Source organism: Ovis aries, chromosome 3 (assembly GCF_016772045.2).
Source record: "Ovis aries strain OAR_USU_Benz2616 breed Rambouillet chromosome 3, ARS-UI_Ramb_v3.0, whole genome shotgun sequence".
Lineage (NCBI taxonomy): Eukaryota > Metazoa > Chordata > Mammalia > Artiodactyla > Bovidae > Ovis > Ovis aries.
Genome location: NC_056056.1, coordinates 43,683,009 through 43,691,437, shown reverse-complemented (window position 1 = coordinate 43,691,437; position 8,429 = coordinate 43,683,009). Strand labels below are relative to the sequence as shown.

Genomic DNA, 8,429 nt, shown 5'->3' with positions numbered 1-8,429 from the left:
ATGGGGTTGCAAAGAGTCAGCCTCGACTGAAGCGACTGAGCACTCGTGCACGTTCATTCTCTAAGTCGTTTCCGACTCTTAGCAGCCTCACAGACTGCAGCACGCCAGTCTCCGCTGTCTTTCCCTATATCCCAGAGTTTGCTGAAATTCATGTCCATTGAGTCGGTGATTCCACATGATCCAGCAATCATGCTCAACGTTTACCCAAACAAGTTCAAATATCATGCCCACACTAAAATGCTGCACACAAATGTTTATAGTAGCTTTATTCAAAAGCACCAGAAACCGGAAGCAACCACGATGTCCTTCAGTAGGTGAATGGATACACAAAACATCATATATTGATGCCAAAATTTCAGCCTCTCTACAACTCAGTGCTGAATCAAATCTGAGGCAGAATTTTGGGTGAAGCAGAAAAGATAACCTTATGGCTTTGCCAGGCAGAGGGGGACACAGCAGGCTTCTGCCTGGAAAAACTGTGTGCCAACCTGGGAGGATTTGTTGAGGAATTTCTATAGCAAATAGTTCAAGTGTGGGGGTGCTGGCAAGATTAGGGTATGTGCAGGGTCTCAGGTGGTCTTCTAGTCTTGATGAGCTCTGGTGCCTGTAGTCTTGTCTCAGGTGGTTTCTTGGCTACTCCTCCCTTGATTAGCTGTTCAGGTTAACTGTTCAGATCTGCCCTTTGGAATTCAGGGAAGGTCATGGAGGTTGGAGTCATGCCTACAAAAAACACCATACTGTCCATGAAATTCTTGAGGCCAGAATCCTGGAGTGGGTAGCCGTTCCTTTCTGCATGGGATCTTCCCAACCCAGGGATTGAACCCAGTTTCCCCACATTGCAGGTGGATTCTTTACTGTCTGAGCCACCAGGGAAGACCCAACAAGAAACAGGGGACAAAAAATGGCTTCTGTGCCTAGGAGCCCCAGAGGGTACTCCTGGGTTTCAATATCCAAACAGCAGAATTTCTTCAACAATAAAATGAAATGGGCTAACCAGCCATGAAAAGACATGGAGGAAACTCGACTGTGTATTGCTAATAAGAAGCCAGTCTGAAAAGGCTACATATTGTACGATCCCAATTATATGACCTTCTGGAAAAGGTAAAATTATGGAGTTATTAGAAATCAGGGATTGCCAAGAGGAGAGGGTAGGGATGAACAGGAGGAACACTGGGTATTTTTAGGGCAGTGAAAGTATTCTGTATGACACATACTGTCACACATATGACATTTGTCAAAACCCATGGAACAGCACAACACAAAGGTGAACCCTATCATCAGTTGTGGACTTTAGGTAATAATAATGTATCGATATTGGCTAATCAACTGCAACAAATATAACATATGAATGCAAAGTGTTAATAACAGGTGAGAAATGGATTATTTCCTGCCACATTAATGAACAAGGATGTCACAGTCATCAGCAATTCCAGCCCTCCAGGGCAACCAGGAAGGAAGAACAATATCTGCACTCTGGCAGCCAACAGGCTGCAACCACTCTTACGGTGAGCACTGAGGAAAAACTCCGGGTACTGGCCCCAGATAGCTGAGATGCCTATGGAAGGAATGATTTCAGTGAGCCCAGCCTCTTGCATCTTCCAATACATAGAAAAAACGCTAAAGTTCTTAACTGGAGATAGATGGCTTTCTTTAATTCACAAAAATACTTTTGATGTTCAGACTACCTGCCCTTTGTTGCAAACTTCTATATAACCTGACTCCTCCCCTTCACCCATTGCCCTCTGCCTCCTCAGATCAGTTCTCTCAGGGTCACTTGGGATGCTGTCTCCTGGGCTTGAAATCCTAAATATGCCTACTGAATAAAACAGAACTCTCAACTTTTAGGTTGTGAGCTGGATTTTAAGTCAACACGGGGGAAATTTGATGGAGCAGGATAAGAGACTAGAAGGGAACTTGGCTTTCTTGTACAATTTTCCTATAAACCTAAAAATGCTCTGAAAAAATAATAGCCTATTAATTTAAAAATCTTTAAAAATAATTTTAAAGAGATTTCTGCTCCCTTTAGGTGATGGGGGCAGGGAGGTTCAGACTAGGAACACACAACTCCACCAGTTGGAAATGGCAAGTACCTCTTACCTGGCAGCAAGACCAAAACACACCTCATTATCTCAATCAATTATCTGGCTTTAGACGATGCCCCTGGGGGCTCCTCCCTACAGACTGGAGCTAGCATGCCCTTACCTTCCCTCTTCTCACCCCTCCCAGACCTCAGTATTGGGGAGCAAGGAGTGTGGATAGCTCACATCCCCAGGGCGTGAGTGTGGCCCCCAGCCTGAGCACACAGGGTATGGCAGCTGACCTCTTCTCCAAGTCCCACAGGTCACCCCAGGTTTGGTCCTGAGAGAGGAAGGGGTGAGGCACTCAGGTCACTGGCCCAGGGGACAGCAAGTGGAGCCCTAAAGAGCAGCGGGCAGAAGCCCACCCTGTGAGGAGAAGCAGGTGGTCATGGCAGCACCTGCCTTGCTGAGCTGTTAGTGAGACAGTGGGTGGGAAACAGCCCCGGGCAGACATAGGAAGAAGTCAGGAATATTGACCATGCCTGGTTTCTCGGTTCATCCCAGCTTCCTCCTGGGGAACAAGGCTGTGGGCTGCAGAAGGGCAGGTGCCCATTTGCTTTGCTCAGTCCTCGAGCCCCGATGTCCAGAAGAATCTAGTCTGTCTACTCCTTCAGCAAGTAGCTACCCTGGAGGGTCAGTCCCTGTATCAGGCGCTGGGGATATGGCCTCAAAAACACACAAATTCCAGCCCAGATACGAGCACCCAATCAGCACAGGGAGGCACCCTCTAAGGAAGCAGTGCATGCCATAGGAGCAAGAGGCCATGGGCCGTGGGAGCAAAGTGAACAGAGAGAGGGGGGATGTAAGGCTGGAGAAGTAGCAGGGGCTGCAGAAGTCACGATAAGAACTTTGGATTTTATTCCAAGAAAGTCGACTGAGTGCAAGAGTGACATAATCACACACTTGGCTATTTGATGTGTGGTCCATGAACCAGCATCTCCTGGAAGCTTGTTAGGAACGCAGGCACCATCTGCTGTGATGGGGATACGAGGGACTAGTGGACAGAGGTGAACTGAATGAAAGCCCAAGGGCTCCCTAACCTGCAGTTACCCCAGCCTTGTCTTCCTGCAGCCTCCACCATCAGACAAGCTTGCAGATCACTTCCAGGTGGGAAGAGCTCTCTCCTCTGTTTGCTATGACCCACAAGGAGCAATATCAGTGAGCAAGAGCTCTTCTGGCCTCCAGAGGCTCTCTTGCCCATCTGATTCTTCCCTGTAGCCAAACTGAGGGGTCTGGCAGGTGGGGGATGCAGACTGCTAGGATTTAGGATTTAGGGAACAGATCATGCCCCCTGAGCCAGCCCCAAGATAGCTAGAGATCACGGACAAGCTTTTGCGTGGCACTGTCTCCACCACGGCCCACAGCATGGCCCAGGCCCCCAGCAGTAGTGTGACATGTCCGTGTCTTGCTGAACAGAGGCCTGTAGGCACACGCAGATCCCAAATATCAATACCAACTGTGCTGCCTTGGACAACGTGCTTAACTTTCCTGGGCCTCAGTTTCCCTGCCTGAGTTTGTGAGTGGGTGGCCAAGAGAAGACCTAGTCCAGTGTCCAGCCGAGAGAAGGTGTTTTACAGAAGAAAGCGGCCCCACCTCCATCTTCCTCTGGGCACAGGTTTTCCCCCTACCTGTCGGCCCCCGAACAGGGTCCCAAGCAGCCCCTGCCCACGCTGCACAGTTGGTTTGAGGGCCCCTTAGAAAAATGACCCAAGCCTCTTCCACTGCCCACTCCCTGCTGGCACAGCCCCCAACCCCTTCCTCACAGCCCCCCTCTGCTGGCCCCTGCCCCCACCCCCTACCAGTTCAGCCAGCCCAGGGAGCCCTTCCTCTCTGCCTAGAGACTCCCTCCACACCCACAGCCCAGCTGGACTCAAGCCAGTCAGAGCTGCTCAGGCTAACCTGGAAAACAGCTGGAAAACTTCTTATCCCCACTGACCCGCAGCTGGGAGTCTGGATGGCCCCAGATGGCGAAGCCAGGTACTCAGGGCCCCTGAGCATCAGGGGAGGCCTGCTCAGACATTCTGAGGGCCCTTGCCTGGTGACTCAGAGGTCCTGGACTTCAAGAAACCCAAGCCCTGGAGCCTCCCATCCCGCCAGGCTTGCCTCAAAGCCCAGAAGCTGGAGCCCAGCTCCCTGGACCTAAGAGAAGGGGGAAGGCTCCAGGGCAGAAAGGTGGTGTCCTCAGCAGAGTTTGCAGCAGCAAAGATGGCTTCCAAGTAGTAAAGTAGGAGACAGATGGAGGCAGGGAGAGACCGAAAGGAGGAGAAGGCAGCAGGGAGAGGCTTGAGTCAGAGACGGAGGAGCGTGGGAGGGAGTCGGGGGAGTGCTGGGAGAAAGAGAGAGGCCAGCCCAGGGGCAGAGCGGCTGCAGAAGGTCGACATCCACAAGGCCTGGGAACAGCAATTGGGTTTGGGGCGAGTAGGAGGACTCAGCATTTATCCCGAAGCTGGTTGACCTTCCAAGTGCTGGTCTTTTTAGGCTGAGTGTTTGGCCTGGCTCCAGGAGTCACAGTTAGGTAAGCCTCACAGCTGAGAACTGAGGAAGGCCTTGGTGCCCCCTTAGCTAAACCCCTTCTGCTCTCCTCAACACTGGGAGAGTGTGTGCCAGTCGGGGCAAGGGAGAGAGACTCTCAGGGACAGAAAGGACTGAAAGGAAGCTCCTAATGGCTATAGCTCTTAGCGAGTCTGTTACCAAGTTCCAAGAGATTTGTGGCTCCAAGCTCCAAGGCAGGCTGTTGACCCTTCTTTTTCATAATTAACTTTCAGGCCAGTTTCTTTAAACTCGGAACCACCAGAAGGTAATAAAGGTAGGAGTTCAGAGCCCGGGCCTGTACCCCTGCCCCTCTGTGTACCTCAGTTTTCCCGAGCAAGCTCAGCCTCCCTCCGCTGCCACCCGCTCCTGATTTGTCCTGAGAATCAAACAGCACGATGGATGTGAAATGCTTCCTACACCGCTAAACTACACACACACACACACACACACACACACACACACACACACACACACACACACACACACACACACACACGTCCAGGATGACTGTCGCCTTCTCTGGAACCTCTCCAGGCCCAAGGAGGCAGCATTCCCCATAAGCGCGTGGATTGGACTGACTTCGAACAACAGCATTTCCAAAGCACTTGGCCACCTGGCACCATTTTCAGCACTCAGCTGGGAGATAAGTGACCATAAATCCTTTTGTAGAGGCAGCCTGGCTCGGCAACGCTGGCACACAGAAACAGTGACACGCACTTCCTCCGGTGATGACGTCTCGAGGAGACAAGTGTGAAGTCTGCTGGGTGTGTCTGTGCTCTGGCTTCTCCAGGCAGGCAGGCCAAACCCCGAGAAGACATCTCCCCAGCTTGGCCCACCCCTGCCCCTTACCGTCTCGAGCCTTTCCTGGGGCCTGGGCTTCTGCAGCCACTTCTTGTCACTGCTGAACAATAGGCCTTGCTAGCAGCTGGCAGCTTGGCTTCCCTGCCCAGGGAGGGAGGGAGGAGGATGGGAAGGAGGCAGCAGGCCGGCTGTGGGGCTGGAGCAGCCAGCCTGCTACAAGGGGCTCCCAGCTCCAGGGATGGCGCCAGTGTGTGCGCCTCCCCAGTCATGCTCATGCACACCCAGCAGCTGGGAAGGCTGGTGCTGGGGGGCCGAGTGCAGCAGCTCTCCTCCCACCTGAGTGGCTTTGTAAACTCCCGAGGCCTGGGGCTCTGTGCCCAGAGATGCTGGCGGAGGGAGGCCCCCATGATTCCAACTTGGCAGCCAGGAAGAAGCACAGCCCGAAGCATGTGGCATGAATGTAGTCCTGCCTCCTTCCTTGGCCACTGAGCCAACTGAGTCCCTGGGAGGGGAAGCAGCCGATCCAAGGTCACACAGTGTCAAGCCCTGTTAAAGCAGTCCCATCTCCTGGTTCACTTCTGGCCGCACTGGGACACCTTCCTCTCTTGTCCCTCGGGGTAGTGCCTCAGTGTGCTGGGAGGGAGCCATTCCCCTGTGGAGAAGAGGTGGGGTGAAGCGGCTTGTCCAAAGGTCAGGCAAGTGACAGAGGTGAAGTTCTGATTGGGCTACCATCTCCTGACTCCCTCACTTTGCTCAGCCTCCAGGCGGCACCTGCCTCGCTGGAATGACACCAGCAGTGACGATGGGTGATAGGAGAGTGTGCTGAAGGGGTTATAAGGGTCAGAGAGGCCCAGCCTGCAATCCCGGCTCTGCCATGTGCCAGCTGTGTGACCTTCGGAAGGTTGCTTAGCCTCTTTGAGTCCGGACTCCCTCCTCTATAAAGCGGAGGTGGCCAGATAAACCTGAGAGGGCTCGGGCAGAGTCCACCAGATCATGCACGTGGCACCCAGTGGCGTCTGGCTTGTGTGAGTTCTCAGCAAGTGGTGATGCCGAACCTCCCAATTCAGCTAAGATTCCTCTCCCAAAGGAGCAAATGTACATAAAAGCAAGGACAGAGGAGACAGTAGGGACTCTGGGACCCCATACTGTCACAGAAGCTTGGAGCACAGTGTCCTCAGTAAATACACAGCTGAATGCCATGATGACAAGTGTGGTGTTAGGGAAATGGTGGTGACCCCATAAATCGTGCTTTCAATGTTAAGAGGCCCCAGGTTTGCTTACTGGCCTGACCTAAAACCCCACACCAAGCAGAGGCCTGGATTTTAGCCTTGCCACTGCCATGTTTGCTACAGCTAACATTTGAGGATTTTTTTTTTTTAACGCCCTAGACCTGTTGTGCTTCACATGTGATCTCTATCATTTAATGAGATAAGCTCACTTATGACCCTCACCTTACAGATGAGAAAGCTGAGGTGTAGGCAGTTTCGAAAACTTGTCCAAGGTCACATATAGACCATCAATGATGGAGGCAGGACTCAAACTCAGGCAGTCTGACTGCAAAACCATGAACCCCCACGCTACATTCTCTTGTCATAAAAACAAGAATCACTTCCCCTCTCCGGGTTTCAGCTTTCACATCTGTAAAATGGGGCCCTTTGGCCAGAAGATCCACTTCTAAGCCTCCCCAGGTGTTAAGCCCTCAGAAGATTCCATTTTTGTGTGACTTTTCTGACTCCCCTGCCCTGTCTAACCCTCAGCCTCCCCTGCTCCAGCACTGACTCCACTGCCCCCACCCTTGTACTGTGCCAATTTCCAGACCCCTTTCTAGACGTCCCGGTCTAAGACCCTGAGCAAAACGGCTATAGCCTGGCCTCAACTATGGTCAGATTCTGTCCTAAGCACTGTGTGGTTTGCAAAGATCAAGGCTTGGTAAATTTTTCCTGTTAAAGGCCAAAGAGCAAATATTTCAGACTTTGAGGGCCATACGGTCTCTGTGACCATTGCACTCGGACAGCAGTCAGACAATCCACATGAACAAATGTGGCCATGTTCCAATAAAACTCACACCAACAGGCAGCGGGCAGGATTTGGCCGAAGGGCTGAAGTTTGCTGACCTCTGTCAGAAATGAACATCAGTAAGGTGACTGCTCTCCCAAACAGCAGGGGGTAGCGCAGGAAACATAGTTGCACAGTTGTACAGGTAGCAGGGGGTAGCTCAGAAACTAGCCTGAGACACAGTTGGCCTTGCTAAGTGTCTTTGCAAAGGCAGAGTCCTCCAGAAAAGAAGGAGGCTTCACGTGCAGGCACTTAAGCTTGGCCTGGGGGTGATGGATGAAACTTCTACAGCAGGTCTGGGGGCACAAGCAGGAGCACGCATGCTATGGGCTGGCAACAGGGGCCGCCAGAGGGCCGGATGGGAGTGGGTCTGGGACCCAGACAAGGAAGATCAGGCTCTGGGCTTCTCTCCTCTGGAGAGAAGAATCAACTAGTGTTTGTTTGTTTTAATATTATTTAGTTATCTGGCTGTGCTGGGTCTTCGATGTGGCATGTAGAATCTTTACTTGTGGCACATGGGATCTAGTTCCCTGACCAGGGATCTAACTCGGGCTCCCTGCTTTGGGAGCGTGGAGTCTTAGCCCCGGGACCGCCAGGGAAGTCCCTGATTGTTTTTTCAGTTCAACAGATGTTCTGATGCCTACTGCACTAGGTGCAGGTGGAGGCACGAGAGGATAGACAACGCCCACAGCTTGCATTTTTCTTGCCCTGTCAACATCTTCCAACAGACTTAGGAGCCATGACTCTCTTCCTCCTCGGGAGCACAGAAATTGAACGAGTCACCCAAGTCCCATCTCTAATTAGTAGCAGATGCTCATGTTCCAGACACAAACCTTTCTACTGAGCAGCAGCCTCTTATTTCTAGTGCCCTAATGAGCATCTCCACCAGGCTGTCTGAATAGAGCTAAGCCTGTTCTCCCCACTGTGAGTCTGCTAGGGCTGCCGTAATACAGAGTGGCCTCA

At 52.1% G+C, this 8,429-nt stretch overlaps 1 long non-coding RNA gene across 1 annotated transcript; it reads right to left on the bottom strand.

Moving 5' to 3' along the window:
- Positions 1 to 249: 249 nt before the first annotated feature.
- LOC114113590 (uncharacterized) lies at positions 250 to 6,067 on the bottom strand. The gene is made up of 2 exons (XR_003588500.3): positions 5,460 to 6,067; positions 250 to 720 (listed from the first exon to the last, which is right to left on the bottom strand). It is a non-coding gene; the product is annotated as an uncharacterized LOC114113590 (long non-coding RNA).
- Positions 6,068 to 8,429: the final 2,362 nt, after the last annotated feature.